This window comes from Citrus sinensis, chromosome 8 (assembly GCF_022201045.2).
Source record: "Citrus sinensis cultivar Valencia sweet orange chromosome 8, DVS_A1.0, whole genome shotgun sequence".
Lineage (NCBI taxonomy): Eukaryota > Viridiplantae > Streptophyta > Magnoliopsida > Sapindales > Rutaceae > Citrus > Citrus sinensis.
In genome coordinates, this window is record NC_068563.1 from 15,970,640 (window position 1) to 15,991,486 (window position 20,847).

The following is a 20,847-nucleotide window of genomic DNA, read 5'->3' on the forward strand; positions in this document are numbered from 1 at the left end:
AGGAAGCTAATGCATTCCACATGCTTTGCACTTCGATTCCATATCAAATTCCAAATCAAATTATCGAACACCATTTATTTTTGCTTTTGCTCCTCACATGGTTTCTTGTAAATTGGGCTAATAGACTTAATTTTAATTTAACCTTGGGCTCACTAATAAGAAATCCAAATAATCTTTAGCTTCTCTCCAATTTAATTTCTTTAAGCCAAGTTTATTCCCAATCATCAATTTATTATCCTATTCAATCAAATAATTTAATTAATTAAAAATAACAAATAAAAATAACTAGCTAATATATATATAAAAGGTAAAATTAGTGGTGGGCAAAAAGTTTGGATTAATCAGATTGGTTTTTGGGTCAATTGGGTTGAAAAAAATGTCATCTGAATTCAACCCAAACATATATCCAATCCGATATGAACATAATCGAATTAGATAGGATAAAAAATTCGGGTTGAGTTCGGATCGAATCGGGATAAGCTTAACACATTAATAAACTTTGTTTTTTTTTTTTCTCATCGGTTTAGTCTCAACTCTGTTTCTTTTTCTCAACTAGAAATTGCATTCAAGTTCATAAACTTTGGTGATTACAATTGCACAATGATTTAATACGACAATATGTCAAGTAATAAACCCCATTATAACTAATTAATATAATATATAGTATACCATGAAAAATTCAAGTTGGAGGAACTTGGTGACGGTGGCTATCGGTGAAGGTGGAGCAACCTACAGGCTCAGTCACAGTTGCCAGTGAAGCAAGCGATAGTAGTGGTTGACTTGCAACAGATCGCATTGGCGCATTGTGGACTCGCGATGGCTTGGCTTCGCGCTATTGCGTCTATGAGTTGACGACCGTTGACTTCTCTACTGTCTATGCTACAGTGCCTACTTCTATCTATGTCTGGCATCCTCGGTTTGTCTGTTTAGTGTATGTTGCCACTGTGTGTGTGTGTGCCTATATGGAGTGATTGTTGTGTTGACTATGGAAGAGAGTGAGTCAAGAGGATTTTTTTTTTTTTTTGTCTCTATGTGTGAGAGTGATTGTTGTGTGTATGAAAGAGCGACTCAAGATTTGGCTCTCTAATTGTTTTTTCTTGTATCCAACCTAAGTCGAACACAGTTTTTTTAGATTGGATTAGGTCGCATCAGATTATTTGCCCCCATAAGTGTAGCATTGACGTCATTAATTATTTTTCAAAAGGGGAACAATGCCACATGCTCTTGAATATGGAAACGACTCACAAAGTCAAGGATGAATTCAAGAGCTTCGCCCCTTATGGCGTGATTAGGTTCAGCAAAGGGAGAATTTGATAATATTTGAGTGAGCTGATCAGTTGGCTTACTCATTAACAAATTCACCTATCCCTCTAGGTAAAATATGATATATATTATGCCCATCAATAAGCATATGCCTTTTGTTCGAATTTGAGCAACTGTGTTCATATATATATATATATATATATCTATCTATATATATGCAAACGCCCAAGAACTTTTATTGATCACAAAGTCATGAAAATAGGTAATGAGTGTTTCTATGTATTGATTATAATAAATAGAACATGGCCTTGTTGCAGTGACATGATTTAAATTCTGCATGTTTACATAAATAATAATCATATTAAGACCTGATTTGTTATTATTACGTACTATAGATTGTTGCTATTAATTGTGTTAACTTTATTGCATGAGTTGCTATGAGCTCAAAGGTACATGTGCAGGAACTTGTAAGTTTATTGTTTTTGTGCTTTAAAAGTTCGCATACTGTCATTGAAATATCATTATATTTTTGAAAATGGCCACAACGAATTTTATATGTATGACATCAAATATATAGCATTCGATTTGTTAAAATAATTACCCTACATGGAAATAATTATTTTAACAGTTATATGGAATAAGATATTAAACAATGTTAAATTAAAAAATATATATGTACAAATTCCTTAGGCCTGCAGGTATGGTAATTTTCTATAATTTATTGATCTTATTAATAAAGTTTTAAGTAAATTCAATATATTTTTGTAACCTCTACCCATAGCAAGGTTAGAATTGATTTCATAGCATTAATGATTATTTCCGTTTATTGCTGTTATTTCTAATACATATGTTAATGATCCATCTAATGTTGCAATGCTTAATGGATTCAATTATTCTAATTGGAAAGAAAAGATTCTTTTTACTCTGGGTTGTATGAATCTTGACGTGGCATTTCATGTGGACAATCCACCTGTGATTTTGGACTCAAGCACTCTAGAAGAGGAAGTTGAATTCATTAAGTTGGAGTAGTCAAATCGCTTGAGCTTAATGTTTATAGAGGCTCATGTATGCAAGAGTATGAGGAATTCTATTCTTGATAGCCCAAATGTGAAAGATTTTATGAAGGCCACAGAAGAACAATTTGTTACTGCTAACAAATCATTGGCCAATACCGTAATGAAAAACTTTTGGGCAAAAATTTTAATCCATCCAAAAATATACGCAAGCATATATTGAAAATGAGAGATACTGCAGCCCGCCTCAAGAATCTAAAGGTTGATATTTCTTACTCTTTTCTTGTTCATTTTATTTTAAATTATCTTCCTCTTGAATATGGAGCATTCAAGATTTCATATAGCATACATAAAGAAGATTGGTCCAACAAGAGGAAGGGAGATTGAAACAAAAAAAAGGTGGAAAATGCTCATTTAGTAACTTCTTACCAAGACAGTTATTGAATGGGGCAACTACAGTACTTGCATGTATAGATACATGGATTAAAAATTACCATTGGATTAAATAGAGTGGATGCAACGACTGAGATTCATTTCATGATTAAATAATAAAAAAATTTGAGAGAATTGGAAACTTGTAAAACCGGTAAATATATATATACATACATACATATATATATATGAAAAGAAAAACCCTAACAACTCCCTTACCTAAACGCCTCACCTCACACGCGCCTCACCACTCCCTCATCACACGCCTCGCCACGGCCACCAATGGTGGCGCGAGTCGGCAACGATCAATGGCATCAGCTAAAGGAGTTCCTAGGCAACGATCAATGGCCGCACAAGCAGGGCTGATCTCCGTTGTCAGCAACGATCAATGGGGGTAGAAGGATGGGCTGATCTTCTTCATCGGCAATGATCAACGGCTTCTTCTCGAGCATAGCCCCGCAGCCATTTTCAGCCACACATCCATTTTATGAGGCTTTAATTAATTGCTTGTCACACTTTTTATACTCTTGCGTTTTCATCTTCTTTATTTATTTGTTATGTGCTAATAATATGGATGCTGCAGCTAGTACAAGTATGTACCCATTAATTTCATAGATGTATAATTGTTCACCTGGTTTGTGACCTTTTTTCTTCAAGAAAATATATTGTAGAAATTTGTTTGCACTTCGAATTTGGACAAACATGCATGACGAGGTCTCGTTACTTTTTGAATTTTGAATGCAAGTGAGACATGCTCAGGATATTCATAATGCAGAAGGAGAGAAAAACCACCATGCTTACTTATCCTATGATTTTTTATGTACATTTTAACCTCACTTGGCTAGCAGCAGGTACTTTAACATTTCAATATTGTTTTTATAATAAAAAGCAAATGTTGGTCTTTAGAACTCAAAGACACATAGTTACAAGCCTATAGAACAGATCCTGTTCAAGTACGGTCATAAATGTTGGTCTTTAGTTTGTCTGAATTTTGAAATTTTAATGGTATACTCTAGGTTGGTCTTAGACGATAAGTTATGGAAAGCAAATGTGAGATTGCCTTGCTCGAGGAAAAGTTGCGACTCGATATTGGTTATTGTAGACCGATTAACCAAGTCAGCGCACTTCTTGCCAATGAATAGTACTGATAAGTTCTAGAAGCTAGGGCAACTTTTTATAAAAGAGATAGTGAGATTACACAGAGTGCCAGTGTCCATTGTCTCAGATAGAGATCTACAATTTACCTCTAAATTTTGGGGTGGTTTGCAGAAGGAATTTGGGACAAAGTTAAGATTTAGTACTACCTTTCATCCTCAGACTAATGGACAATCAGAAAGGACTATCCAAACTCTTGAGGACATGTTACAAGCTCGTGCGTTGGATTTAGAAGGTAATTGGAAAGAGCATTTTCCATTAGTGAAGTTTGCCTATAATAATAGCTTCCACTCTAGCATAGGTTGGCGCCTTTTTAAGCTTTATATGGGTAGAAGTGTAGGTCGCCTATTTGTTGGGATGAAGTTGGTGAAAGCAAACTATTGGTGCCAGAATTATTTCATATTACTACAGAGAAAATCAAATTGATACTGTTAACATGTATATGTTCATAATATTGATTTTGATGATAACAAACTTTAAATGTTTTTTATTAAAATGTTGGAGCTATTCATTAATAAACAAAGACCTTATAATCATTCCAATTATATTCATAAAAGTTGGATAACTGTTAAACTTGAAATTGGAAAATGATTCTCCGCAATATCTGGCTAACACTGTGATTCTGGAAATAAACGGTGAACCGTTTTCCTTTTAACGGTTAACCGATTAAATCCAGAGAGTAACGAATTGTTTAAGCTCTAACCGGTTAACAAAAATGAAAAACACAAAATGCTAGGAAGGCTACTGGAATTAAACCGTGAACCGTTTATTGAAACGATTAACCGATACAATCCAGAATGGAAAATTGTGCTCATCTTGTTACTGGAAACAAACGGCAAAAGTTTCACTGAAACAGATAAGGCTAACTTGTTCTACAAGTTACTGGAAACAAATGGCTAACCGATAAATCCCAGAGAGGTCATTTCATGAAATCTTTAACCGTTTAATGTAAACGGATAACTGAAGTTTATCTTGCAGGTCTCTGGAATTTAACGGCGAAAGGGTACGCCTAAACGGCAAACCGTTTATTTGAAATTTGGCCCAACGGTAACTTTGACCAGTTTAAACGGTTAACCGTTAATGGTTAACGGCGAACCGTTTTCGAGCAGACAGTCTATAACAGCTAGTTTTCAAAGTCAAACAAGGTTGATCACAACACGACTATTGAGCTTATATTCGAGAATACAATCTTCATAGAGCTTTAAACACATTCTTGCTTCATCTATTCACATATTGGGCATTAATTTGTAATATTAAATATTGTGTGAGAGAAAAATAATTTGTCATCTTTTATTTTGAGTGATTATAAGTGTTGGGATACACTTGGGTTAAGAGATTGGAGATAATCTCTTGTTATAAAGGTTCATTGACACCTTGGAAGTCAAGTGTAAGCATTTGAAGCCTTGGAGGTTTGCTTAGTAAAATCCTCAAGCCCAGAAAGCTTGGAGGCGTGGACGTAGGCGAGGTTGGCTGAACCACGTAAAAATCTTCGTGTTTGAATCTCTCTTCCCTTATCTTTTTATATTATAATTGATTTAATTGTTATTTCTTTAAATTCATTTTAGATTTGCATAATAGTTTTTTAGAATCCCAATTCACCCCCTCTTGGGTTGCACACTTGTATTTCAGATACGAGAGCGTCTCCGTACAGCTCAAAGTAGGCAGGAGAGTTATGCTGATCGACGTAGACGTGATTTGGAGTTCCAAGTTGGGGATTATGTTTTCTTAAAAGTCTCACCTTGGAAAGGAGTTTTCTGCTTTGGGAAGAGAGGTAAGCTTAGCCCTAGGTTTATTGAGCCTTTCGAGATTCTAGAGAGAATCGGCACAGTGGCATATCGAGTAGCCTTGCCACCAAGCACATGGCCGATCCTTCTCATGTCTTAGATTACCGAGATCCAGATCTCTAATGATAAGTCATACGAGGAGCAATCAATAGAGATCCAGGACATGAAGCAACAAATTTTAAGGAGAAGAGTCATACCACTAGTGAAAGTTCGTTGGGCAAATCATTCTATAGAGGAAGCTACTTGGGAACGAGAGATAAAGATTAAGGAGAAGTACCCTCAACTTTTTCAGGAATAAGGTGAGGTTCTAAATTTCGAGGATGAAATTTCTCTTTAGGGGGGAGAAATTGTAATACCTGTTGTTTTTATTATTATTATTATTATTATTTATTATTATTATTATAAAAGGTTTGGCCTATAAAAACCTCTTTTACGTTATTTTGTTTTTTCAAAAACACTAGAGGCTGATAAAGAAAATAATATAACAGCCAACATAAGAGTGAATTCATATTTTTTAATAAGAAAAAGAGAAGATTTTGATTGTGCTCTTGTTTTCCATTAAAGGAGGTCTTAAGCTTGGATTTTGACTTGAAGGTAGGAAAGAATTTATAAGACTTTGAACCTCTGATTTTGATTGTGATTTTATGTGATTGATTGAATGATTTTGTATGTGTTGTATTTATAAAATTGTGAAAAGTATGGTCATGTATTGATTTGTGTGTTATTGAGTGGAAGTAGTGTTGTTATATTATCCTGGGAAATGTAAACAGTATAGATTAAACTTCATGCGATTGCTTTTTTCATTGAGTATCATGCACAAAACTTTTTAGATTATTAAACTAGACATCTTTATCTTCCTATCTATTAGGGGTGTTCAGAATCCAATCCAATCCAATCCGCTTAATCCGTCTGATCCGTAGAAATCCGATCCGTAGAAATCTGATCCGTAAAAATCCGATCTGTGGATTGGTGGATTGGATTGGATTGAAAATTTGATAATCCGCAATTGGTGGATTGGATATGGATCTACTTCTGTAAATCCGCAAAAATCCGCGAATCTGCAAAAAAAAAGAAAATATTTATTTAATTAAAAAATAAAACTTGTAAATATGGCATTAGTACTTACTAGTAAATAAATAAATTAAAATATAATTACATTAACAGTATATTATATTTTATTTGATAATAATAAAAAATAAAAAAATAATTAAATAAACAAATATAGTTTGTAAATAGTTAATTTCCATGTACTGATATAAGCGAATGAGATTTTTTTCGTTTTGCTGTGTTATATTTTTGAAATTTTAAATGTATTTTTTACCTTTATTTAAACAATTAATTTATTTAAATCTTATTCAATTTTAAATTTGATTGGTAGTAAAATTATTTTTATATTAATTTTTTTTATTTAGTTAGTTCGTAGACTGGACAGAATTAAAAATTTTTAGTTCGCAAACCAATTCGTAAAATGGTGGATTGGATATAGATTGAGTCAAATCCACATCCGATCCACAGATGTATGGATTGGATTTGGATTGAATTTCATCAATCCGTGGATTGGATTGGATTGAAAATTTATAATCCGCAAAATCATGGATCGGATATGGATTAAGCTCTAATCCGTAAAATCCGATCCGCGAACACCCCTACTATCTATATGTTTTTGAAGTTGGAACACTAATGCTGGAAAATTTTGATTTTCTACAGTAATTCTCACTTCTATAATTTATTTCATAACCCAAACGACTTCTAAAAATTCTGGAAAGTTTTATTACTACACATATATATGTCTAGTTTCTTTATTTTTAATGTCATAATTTTTGGCTTTATATCAAAATCACTAAAAATCTTGGGTTGGGTTGGCTTAATCTAGGAAACTGTTTTCCAGAATTGCGAGAGCTGATATTAAAGCGAGTTTTGGTTACTTTTCCATCACTAGATGCCTTATAAATTTTTAATTCTGATTTCTTCTTGTCTCCTCTGATCATCAAAGTTTGAATCAGTATTTTTGAATATGTATAACTAAAGTTACGAATTTTTGAATCAACAGTCCTCTGTATGTATCGTCACTGGACAATTTTGATATTTTTGGTGAAAAATTAGTTTTCAGAGATGATTATTAACTCTAATTAACATTGTTAAATTTTGTATTGGATGCCAACATGTTTACAATAGCTTTTTGTGATATTTATGATTTTCTGACATGTTTATAGCTTGATAGAAATCAGCTCCTGTATGATGGTCTAGTACAGTTAATGAATTGATGTGCTTAAGTAAGAGTACATGGTTTAAGGATTTTTGGGTTTTCCTCTCTAGGTCAGAATTGAATAAGATATTAATAAGAATTTCGTCTTGATAATTATAATTCATTGTGATATTGTACCAATTACAACATTTAGACTATAATAACATTCCGATGAACGTGAAACTTGAACAGAATGCATGTCATTTCAAAATGGCTAGCCGTTTTGGAACAGAATGCATGCCATTTGAAAATGGCTAGTTGCTTAATGAAAACGGAAACACATACCATTAATCTTGACATTATGACCATTAAGCTTAAAACCAAAATATCATGAAATTTAGGGTCATGAACACGAAACTTAGAGTAATTAACTTGCAATCCTAAAAATATACAAATCACGAACTAATAAATATGAAACACATAATAATAATAATAATAATAATAATAATAATATTAATAATAATACTTGAGGAAGCTTGTTAGTTTAAAATAAATTCTATTATATTTAAGTGAGAAAATTGTAGCTCATAGTTTGGCTGCAATGTTTTTTTAATTTTTCTTATTCCTCGCATGTATGTGATACATGCGTGTATATATATATATATATATATAAAGGAAAGAAATCAGTGATTCAATAGTACAGGGCTACAAAATTATTTTTCTTTCTTTTGTTAAAAAAGGGGCATATGAAGAAGAACTGTAACAAATGTAAAAAGTGGCTAGAAAAGAAAGTAATAACATGTCCTTAGTGTGTCACGAATCTTTTTTTATTGATGGTCCTAAAAATATGTGGCTGATTCATTCTAGATCTTCAATCTATATTGCTAATACCATTCAGGACTTTCTCAACCTGAAGATGCCGAAGGGAAATAAAAGTGGTATCTAATTTGGAAGTTGGATGCGTTTAGAAGTTCAAGCTATATGGACTTTTAGACTTGTTTTAAAAACTGGTTATGTTTTAGATCTTAAAGAGACTTTTTATGTTCTGTCATTCTCTAAAAACTTGGTTTCTATTTTGAGATTTTTTAAATCGTTTCGGTGTTTTGTTTAAAAATTATACTTTTAGTTTCTTCAATAAAAAAAGTGTGATTGGTGGTGGTGTCTTAATAAATGGTCTGTATGAAATTCATTTAGAACCCACTTTTGAATATAATTATTTGGCCTTGTGTGGCGATTATGCCATAGCGGAGTATTATAAATGATAATTCCGCCTTATTATGGCATAACATATTGAGACATATATCTATAGATAGATAAAAAGGTTAGTAACAAGAATTCAATAAAAATTCTTGATTTTATTGACTATGAAACTTTTATGGATTGTAATAAAGGAAAACAAACCAACAAGAACTCAAAAGGTGCTAAAAAGAGTTATGAGATTCTTGAAATCATATACACTGATATATGTAGACTATTTTTCACTTCTTGTCAAAATGGTTAGAGATATTTTATCTCATTTATTGATGATCATACAAGATTTATGAATGTTTATCATTTATTTGATAAATCTGAGGCATTAAATGCTTTCAAAATCTATAAAGTAGATGTAGAGAAATAAAAAGAAAAGAAAATAAAGATTGTAAGATCTGACAGGGGTGGCGAATATTATGGATAGTATATAGAAAAAGGACAACTACCAAGTTCATTTGCAAAGTTCCTTGAGCAAGAGGATGTTATTTCCCAATATACAATGCCAGACACATCGCAATAAAATGGCGTTGCTGAAAAAAGGAACCGAACTCTTATGGACATGGTAAGAAGCATGATTAGTAATTTTAGTCTTCCATTACCCTTGTAAATGAAGCCTTGAAAATAGTTCTGTTTATTTTATTAAATAGAGTGCCATCAAAGATAGTTCCAAAAATACTATTTGAATTATGGAATGGATGGAAAACTTAGTTTAAATCATTTACACATATGGGGATGTCTTGGGGAAGTGAGAATTTATAATCCTCACATTAAGAAATTAGATCCTAGGACAATTAGTTGTTTTTTCATTGTATAAGCACTAAACTATGAAGGATTTAGATTTTAATTCCCTTTTCGTTCCACCAAAATTGTTGTGGCTAGAAACACAAATTTTCTTAAAGATTGTTGAGTGAATATGTCTTTTCAAAGAATATCATTTAAAGAAAAAAAATTCAATTGAGTTGCCTATAAATGATAATCATATCACTAAAGTTCTCAAATTGAAGAATAATAGCTCATGAGGAACTAGCTCTAACATAACCTATTACTGAAAATTATCAAATTGATAATGAAGTTGTAAGTTTACGAAAATCTTCAAGAATAAGCAAATTAGTAATTTCCATTGATTATATTGTCTATCTCTAAGAAATAGATGCTGATATTGGATCTAAAAAAGATCCAATTTCACTTTCTCAAGCCATAAATGAAGACAATTCTACATTATGGTATAATGCCACGAAGGAAGAGATAGAATCCATGGCTTAAAATCAAGTCGGGGATCTAATTGTGTAAAACCCACTTTTATAACTAAAATAAGATGATTATTCCAAAGTAGTTAAAATTTCATTATTTTTTAATATAAATATATATTTTAAAATGGTTTACATGACAAGCACAAACTTCGTTATAAAATATAAGAGACATGTAGGGATTCTTTAGTATATGTTTCAAAAACTTTGTTATTACGTAAATGAACTTAAGATATATATATATATATATATATATATATATATATATTATAGAAACACAGTTAAGCCTGTTATAATCTCATGGTTTGATATGCCTATATACATTTTGTCTTGGTTGGGACTTGGGGCCAGCTTGACCTACTCATCATTATTTGCAATGTAAGGACTACATGAACTAATGCCCAATAAGATAACACTTTGATACAAGTATTATTTATTATCCACATAGATGACCTTATGAATATTAAGTCTTTAAAAGTAACTTAGAAATATAAAACATTTGTTAGGGCCCTTGGTATGTTGCACTACAAGGTTGACACTTTTCACTCTTTAAAACAACATGCCCTTGGGACTAAATTAATAGTTGATCTTTTGGGCGTTATGTATCGCCATCCCCAAAACATTATTCTCTATTTAGCCTTGAGGGCCTACCTTGATAGTACAACAACCCATTTTTGAAAACACATTTTTAAAATGTCTCTTTTACTTATAAAGTAATCTTAACATGTTAACATGAGATGCATGTGTTCGATGCAATCTATGTCATAGCATGTAAAGTTCCTAGATATACAACAAAGCCAACCACACAAAGCTTTTAAAAATAACAATCTATAATATAGGCAGCAGTACTGGCCGTATAAAGATTGAATAACACATTATTGTAGTATATGCATATATATAATAGATAAAAAAAATGTAATTTTAATTTAGGTTGCAGAGTTGACCATATCATGATTAAATGAAAGTATTATAGTGTAGGTGGCATAACCGATCATATAAAGGTTAAATAAGAAATATCACAATATAGGTGGAATAGCCGACCATATCAAAAATAAAAATATCATAGTATAGGCGGTATAGCCAACCATATAAAGATTAAATAAGAAATATCATGACCATATCAGGATGAAATAATAAACAATCACATCATAGAAACAATCACAGGATAAAGAAATAATTAAATTGTTTATCAATTAACAATTTATAAACCAAGTTTTTAATAAATAAAGTTTTGTTATAAATAATTTTAAAGAATGAGTTTACTTAACAAAATATTGAAATAGACTAAACAAATCAGTTTCATACAATTTTTATTCAACATATTACATACCTAGAGTTACAAGTATTTTAATAGTGAAATACATGTATCATGCATGAATCTACTTACTTCGATCCCCAGTAATAAAAAGAATGGTAACCTCAACCACGAGCTCACTCTCATCCTAAAATATCAAGACACATTCATATCAATATTATTGCTCATTCTGACCTTGATATATATCCAACAAAATCAAGCCTAGTCATAAGCACTAAATCATCAAAGCTAGTTTAAACCTGACCATCCTATACAAGCTAATTTCTACCAAGTTAATCATATGTCAAAAGTTTGTAAAAATTAAGAAAAAGAAACCATAAACATGTGTAGCATTTCATATAAAAAAAATGAATAAGTCAGAAACATATTGCAAAAAGAATTTTACATGCGAATATCAAAACTGTCCACTAGCGATGAAAGACAGAGGTTGCTGAATTAGAAAATCCGTAAAATATTTAATAGAACTCATAAAACTAGACTACTTGATTTTACAATAGTAGAAACATCAAGAAACAACATATCAAATTTCTAGAAGTTTTGAAGATGTTAATTTATTTTAAACGAATTTATATTAAGAGACTAGCAAACTTGTCCAGAAACTTTCAGGTTTGTGTTTCGTATTTCAAAAATTCATAACTTAATATTAAATTAATCAACTTAGTATCATCAACTTGAAATTCTAAAGGCCTTCATCTCTTATTTGCATTATTTTTTTGTCGACTTTGAGTCGCCTACATTCTTTGACATATTTTCTTGATCACCTGAGATGAGACAACAATCAGGTCGGGTCTAAGATACCTTTGCTCGCCCATCTCATCCTAATGAATAGGTGACTTAAATTTTCTCCCATATAGAGTTTCATGCCAATTGTTTCTTGAATAGCTATTATTGTAGGCAAATTTGGCCAAAGGTAGATATCTGCTCCATGATCCTTGAAAGTCGACAACACATCCCTGCAATATATCTTCTAGTGTCCAAATTGTTCTTTCTGACTGGCAATTTGTTTGAGGTGAAATGCTATACTAAATTTTAATTTTGTTCCTATAGCTCTAAATATCATTTCCCAAAATGTCGTGAACCTTGTATCTCGATCAAAGATAATAAAAATTGGTACACCATATAGTCTTACTATCTCCTTTATGTATATTTCCACAAACTAATCCATGGTGTACGTCATTCGAATAGGCAATAAGTGGGTGGATTTTATGAGTCAATCGACGATCATCTAAATGGCATAATGTATTTTTGCAGTTCTTGAAAAACCAATAATGAAATCCATGTGATTTCTTCCTATTTCCATTTAAGAATTTGATTAGATAGTCCCACTGGTTCTTAGTGTTCTGCTTTGATTTATTGACAAGTGAAACATTATGCCATGAACTTGACTATATCCTTCTTCATTTCGGGCCACCAATAATGCTTCTTTAAGTCTCTATACATTTTTATTGTGCCAGGATGAAGTGAATATGGAGTTGTATGAATTTTAGGTAAGATTTCTTTCTTCAGATCTTCGTTATTTGGTACACATATCATATCCTTGAACAAGATGATTCTTTTTTCTGACTTTCTAAATGAAATCTCTTTCTTTGAGTTAGGTTCCATCTTCAAGATTGTTTCCTGCCCCTCCTTAATCTTTTCAAGTAAGGTCGAGAGAAGTAGGCCAATTTTCCTATTACTAGCTTGATTCCTACCTTGCATATATCATATTGTAATGGCCTAGGTAAAATCCTTAAAGTTGACGAGCTTGACTTCTGACTTAGTGCATTTTCTACCACATTTGCTTTTCTAGGATGGTAGTTTATTTCATAGTCATAGTCTTTGACAAGCTCTAGCCATCGTCGTTGTTGCATATTTAACTCTTTTTGTGTAAAGACGTACTTAAGGCTTACAATGGGCTCAGATTAAATAATGATGCCATATTTTTAATGCATGCACCATTGCTGCCAACCCAAATTGAAGCAATGACTCTTCCGTTTTGCATGGTGATGTATGCTATGCCATTTTTGCAAGCATCACTATAGATAGCAAATTTCTTGGAGTTGTTAAAGATGGCTAGGATTGGGGCAGTGACCATTTGCCGCTTTAGTTCTTCGAAGCTTTTCACACATTTCAGTGTCCACATAAATTTGATATTCTTCTTTTTTAACTGACTTGGTGTGAGAAATCTTCCACTAATCTTTGATAATATCCAACTAAATCCAAGAAACTTTATGATACGAACCCCATCAAGAACTGACGCGACCCTAATCAATTTAGTTCCCAAGATTGAATCTAAACTAGGAGTGGTTATTGAAAGCACGAACCTTGGTATGTGAAAACGCCACAATCAGCTATGGATGGTCTGATTGATAAGTCAAGAATTTGAATGCCATGGAAATCCGATAAGTTCAAAGAGTTCATAAAGAACCAAAGAGAATTAACTCTCTCACCAATTACATCAAAAACTTCTTCCTCTTGTTTATTGAATATGAGTACTTTATATAGGGTTGGTTACAAGAATTTTTAGAAATAAATCCTAACCCAAAAATCAAATCTGAATCTGAATCTAAATCTTCCCTAATAGGAAAGAATCTAAATCAAATCAGAATCCTAATCTAAGTAAATAGGAAAGAATTTAAACTAAATTAGGATCCTAATTATCTTAAATGCCTTACATTAATTAAATGGAAACTGGGTGATTAAAATAGAAATAACTGATTTGATTCCCTAATAGCCTCCTCAAGAAACGAAAAAGTATCTGAAAAAGGAAAATAATATACTTTCCCACCATAATGTTTAAGCCAACTCCCTATTTCATGGAAGTGACTATTTGGAAACTTAAAGAGCCCGAGTCATGCATTTATCATGTGCGATTCCTTCAATGGGTCTCCACGAATTTGATTGAGCCCAAGTTGCTTGAATCAATCCATTAAGTGCTTCTTTGAATTTCTTTGCTCGAGCTCTTGTAACGGGTTTGACGGGAACTTGAATAGGATCTGAATATGCCTCATCCCATGTGCTTGTGATAGTTTTATCCTTAGTCTCATCACTTTAGACTTCTCTTGCATTAGTCGGTTTAGACCATTGGCTTATAGCTTCCACCTTTGAGGGTTTACTAAAATTTCATCCTTAGATACAATGTGTCCTTGGATGTAAATTTTTCAAGCCAAAATTCACATTTCTTGAAATTTGCATAAAGTTGCTTCTCCTTCAAAGTATGAAGAGTGATTCATAGATGCTTAATATGCTCTTCCTTTGTCGGCGAGTAAATTAAGATGTCGTCAATGAACACTACTATGAATTTGTCTAGATATTATTTAAATATCTTGTTCACGAGATCCATGAAGGCTGCTGGGGCATTCGTCAAACCAAATGGCATGACAACAAATTCGTAGTGCTTCTAACTAGGGATGGCAATTGCGCCCGTAAACCCACAAATCCGTCCAAACTCGCCTGCCAAAACCCACCGCTGTAGATAATTTTGCGGGTTGTGGTTAAATTTGGTATTACAAATTAAAACATGCACTTGGATGTGGGTGGGTTTGGTATTAACCCAATATTCGGCGGATACCCGCATAGATATCCACTAGACCCGCAATGTTTTTTAAAATATTTTTAATTTAATTTTAATTAAAAAATATTTAAATCTAAAAAATATATAAAAATAATAATGCAATTATGTATAGTGCCAAATAACCAAAGTATTTTTGTATGGTCTTTTTTTTTAACATAATGCATGAATTATTGCATTATTATAATTTTTTTCTTCGAATTAATATTTGAAAAGTATTATTCTTTGGAAAATATTAATCCTAATTATTACTGTAGGCATCATGTTGGATGGGTGCTAATGATGGTGAATGAAATGAATATCTTCTTTTGGAGCTTGTGTTGAATGATAATATGAAATATAATTGTTATTTTTAGATACTAGTTTGTGGTTTTTTTAAAGGATTTGTGTATTTTATACTTAAATTTGAGAATTGATGTTGAAATTTTAAATTTTCATTTACATTAGTTAAATTTAAAATTGAGCATGTTATGTGGAATTTGAGGTTATTATTGTAAATTTATATATTGAGCATTTGTGATTTTAAAATGTACAAACCCGCAAAAAATCCGCCGGATATCATAGCGGGTTTGGTAATTGTCAATACCCGCAGCGGATGAGTTTTCTTAAAAAAAATTAAAACCCGCTGCAAGTTGCAGGTGGGTTTGGTAACTTAAATTTTTTGCGGGTTTGGGTTTGGTAATGGACAAACCCACTGCAGGCAGTGCCCATTGCAATCCCTACTTATAACGTGTTCTAAATGCTATTTTTAGAATATTTGCTTATTTGATTCTTAGTTGGTGATATCCTAATCGTAGATCAATCTTTGAAAATACTGATGTTCTCTGCAGCTAATTGAATAGGTCATCGATACATAAAAGTGGGTACTTGTTATTTAACTCCCGATAGTCAATGAATGTTTGCATTGATCCATCCTTCTTTTTTATAAACAGTACTAGTACTCCCGATGGTGATTGACTTAGACGTATATGGCCTTTGTCTAGTAACTCTTGCAACTAAATCTTTAACTACTTCAATTCTAAAAGGGACATCCTATAGGGCGTCTTTGAAATTGGAGCAGTTCCTCTTTACAAATCTATTGTGAACTTAATTTCTCGATTCAATGGTAATCTTGGAAGTTCTTCCGGAAAAACCTTAAGAAACTCGTTTGCAATTGGAATATCTTCCAACTTTGGCTTTTACTCTTCTATTATGATGACAACAATTGCCAAGTACTCGTCTCATCCTCATTTTAATAGTCTAGCTACTTTAAGGGAGAGATGATAGGCATTCAGTTTTTCTTTGTATCCTTCTTCGAAGGTAAATGATTTTTGTTGTGGTCGTCGAAAAGTTACTTCCTCTTTCTTGCAATCTATCTTGGCATGGTGTTTTGATAACCAATCCATGCCAAGAATTATGTTATAGTCATGCATTTTGAGTATTATTAGGTCAGCACATAATTTATGACCACTAATTAAGGATAGCAATTGGTGGGGTTGGACTCTACTGAAGTTGAAGGTTTGACCCAAAAAAGTCCCGATTATTCGTATTTCAGGTCAGGTCGTGTAACACCCACTTAAATATTCATTTTAAAGATGTTTAAAACATTGTGCTTTTATAAATATGGATTAAAAAAATTTACACAACAAACAACACTTTCTTAAAAGTAAAAGTCATACAGAAACTTTTTAGTATAAAAAATTTATTATTACATAAAACTAAGATGCTTATTTATTATTGGAACAAAGCTGAGCCCATCATAAAATCCCAAGGTCTATTATGCCCATGTGCACTTTGTCTTTGCTCCAACTTGCCCTACATATCGTTACCTGCAAGTATAACTTATTATGCATATGGATGATCATATTAAGCTTTTAAAAGAAATTTAGAAAATACAAAACAACTTTATTAGGGCCCTAGGTATGTTGCACTACAAGGCTAACACTTTTAATCTTTAAACAATAAGCCCTTGTGCCTCATTAATTGATCCTTTGGACGTTACGTATCGCCGTCCCCAAAAGATTTATTTTCACTTAGCTTCGAGGGCTTGCCCTCCTTAGAAACTTTGCCACCAAGTAGTACCACAACCTATTTTTCATAAATTCTTTTTCTGAAACATCTTCTTCATAATGTAATCCATGATATGCATGTATTCAATGCAATTTATGTCATAACATTTCAAGTTCCTAGATGCATAACAGAATCAATACACAACGCTATTTAAGAACAAGATTCTTTAATACAGGCGGCATAGCTGACCATAGCATAATTAAGTATAAATATCACAGATTAGGCGGCAGAACCGACCATAACACAACTAAGCATCGTAGATTAGGAGGCAGAGCCGACCATAACATAACTTAGCATCATATATTAGGCGGCAGAGCCAACCATAACATAACTAAGCATCATAGATTAGGCGGCAGAGCCAACCATAACTAAGCAAGGTAGATGTTGTGCAAATTTTAATGTACTCGCAAGCGCACGAATCTATTGTAGTATAGATCTATGGTGACGAGTGTCGATCCCACGAGGAGGTGGATTTTAATTGTGTAGAATTAATTTTGTAAATGGGTTGTTGGATTTATGGTGGAAATGATTTGGTATATGCTAAAACTTAAATTAAAATGGCGAGAATAAATTCTAAAATTGGAATTGCAATGGCGAGAATAAATTGAAGATAATTCTATTGAAATGACGTACTTGGGTATCTGGATCCGTATCAACATGCATCATGGGCTAAATAATCCGTATTAATGCCAATTAAATCATGAGGGGGGAATCCACACCTCATGAACCACGCTCTAATCAATATGGTGCTAAGGGCTTATCGTGCCAAATAATAATAACCTTATACTAGAGAGCCGGTGTAACCAAGGCGGTACTAGACAAGATTAGTATTATTTGTCGACGAGAAGTCAAAACATCCACAAAAACTAGAGGGGAAGAGAAAGTAAATTTACCAAATTAAGCCCATGACACATGTTGAGACTTTACCTTCAACCCAAGCTTGAAAGAAAATTAGCCACTCATAGTTGAACTAGGGGCAAAATGGGAATTTATTAAAATACGAAGAAAATACAAGATGGAGAGGGAATTACAGAAAATGGATCCCAAAAATGGATTCAGAGATATCAAATTAGGGGGGGGAGGCCCCCTTTTTATAGATACATGGAGTAAATCATGGCCATCGGATTAAAAACAGTTTGGACGCTCAGGATTGCGCCACGTCATCAGTCAACAGTCCACGTTTGACCACGCGGATGAACAGTAACACGGTTTGACCCGACTTTGAACAGTAACGCGGTTTGACCCGGATGAACAGTAACGCGGTTTGGTTGAAAATAATCCTGTGTGATGCATGCACCGTACGCGAGATTTTTCGTCCACTGATATGCTGCCACGTCACCATCAACAGTACATAAGAATTTTAGCCCAACAGGATCGTGACACCTCATCAGTCAATGCCACATCATCGGTCAATGCCACGTCATCGATCCGTCTATGTGAACAGTGTCGTGAACAGTAACGTAGACAGTACCGTATACGTGAATAGTACCGTACATGTGAATAGTGCCATTTTTCCTTTTATGCTCCTCCTAAGGTTTTCGACCGTCCTGAGTTCAAAAGTGATGTCCGTTTTGCCGTCTGATCTCTCCTTTATTGTGAAATGGCTATACTGCCCCTAAAATACATAAAATACTTAATTAAAATAACACACACGTAATTACATCACAAGAAGGTTAAATACATAAAAGTAAGGGTTGTTAGTAAGACTTGAAATGTAAAATGACGGTTTTCTCCTTTATAAATATGCATTTTCTAACACTCAACACACCCCCCAACCAGCTTATTGCTAGTCCCTAGCAAATAAAGCGAAAACAAAATTCAAATTCAAAATGATTTTTCTTTTTTTTTTTTTTTTTTTTTTGAAACAATCATATTTATTCAATCAGATTAATGATAGCAATCAAATAAAAGTATAAGCATTATCTCCAGTCTAAAGCAACATCACACCCACATCAACCATCCACATGAATTAGCCCAGTAGACTTTGTTTTAGCTACTCTCAAGAATGACATGTCAAACCCCAAAATCTCACTGGAAGTAGTGACACTCTCACAAATAAATTAATCCCAATAAAAATAGTCACTCCAATGAATGGTAATTGAGAGAGAAAATAATAAAGAAGTGATATCACATGCTCTCACCAAGATGAAATAAATATGCCCTCAGCTTAGAAATAATACGATCTCAAGTCAAATAAAATGTTAGTCAACCCACTTTATTTATCTTTTTTTTTTTTAATTATGCATCACTACATCTTTTTAGCCCATATAACTAGCTTCTACTTCAAACTATAGTTCCCTAAAATCAAGAAGGACTTTTATTAGGACGTAACGTAGGCTAGGGATATGGCTAACAAAGAAAGGAAATAAGGAAAACAAAGTGTATGTTTGAGAAAAATGCAGATTTTTTTTTTTTTTTGGAAGTTGCAAGGTGGATTTCACCTATTATTGTTATTTTTATTCTTTTGAAACAACAACTTTTGTTTTGTTTTTTTGTTTTTTTTTTTGCTTTTATTTGGCATAACTTCACTGAACAACATAATTATTTACATTTTCTCAAACATAAATAGGGATGGAACTTAAAAGACATTGGGTAATACTCCAAATCGGAGTGGGTCAAGATGATAAGTTGACAAAGAAAAAGTTTTTTTTTTTTTAAAGGCTCAAAAGGGGTAACTATGGATATTTAATAACAGGGATGGCTAGAAAGGCTCAAACGGATCAAAGATGGCCTTTCCATCGTCTTTTAGGGCTCTAAATAATTATCCATATCTACTAGTTAGATGGGCCTCCCAATGTAGTAACACACATTTTTTTCTTTTTTTTTTTTTAATTTTACCATTTTTTTTAAAGGGTTAACTCAAAAGAAATCTAGAGATCGTGTATAAAATAATAAACTGCTAAGCTGTATAGAGAATGGGCAAAAGGGTTACTCTCCAAGAAAATGATAGGCTCAACAACTCACTTGGCACTTATTTATGACATGTTCATTCCTTCAAGCAACTCATATTTGTCTCCGACATCAATATGTAAAGTAGCAAACATAGCGTAACATCACTTAAGACCAAAGATAATACAAATACTAAAATTTGAAATTAATCATGTCATCCAATGTTAAAACAAATAACACAAATTTTTTTTTTTTTTTAACAACATTCTACCCCCCAACCTATTCTAAGCATGAAAGGAAAATATGCATGCAGAAATGCGAAAATGATGTAGAAAAACTAATTAGAAAAGTTACACTTAAAATGATAGGAAAAGAAAATGGTTTTTTTTTTTTTAAAGATGCGTTTCTAGAGGCACTACACTCCATATTCAGCCATCTTCGACTCAAAAGTTGGAAAATGTATATTTATAGAGGAGAAAATAAAAAGAAGAAGAAAAATGAACATCAAAACTTAATAAAGAAAAAGAATTTTTATTATTATTTTTTTTTCGAACAATGAAGATGCGTTTCTAGAGTAACTACACTCCATATTCAGCCATCTTCAACACAAAAAGTTAGCAACAGTTAGTTTCTACAACAAAAAAATTAGTAAAAACTTAACCAAGATTCCACAATTGTCGACTATTCCCTCCCCCCAACCAGAACGAAACATTG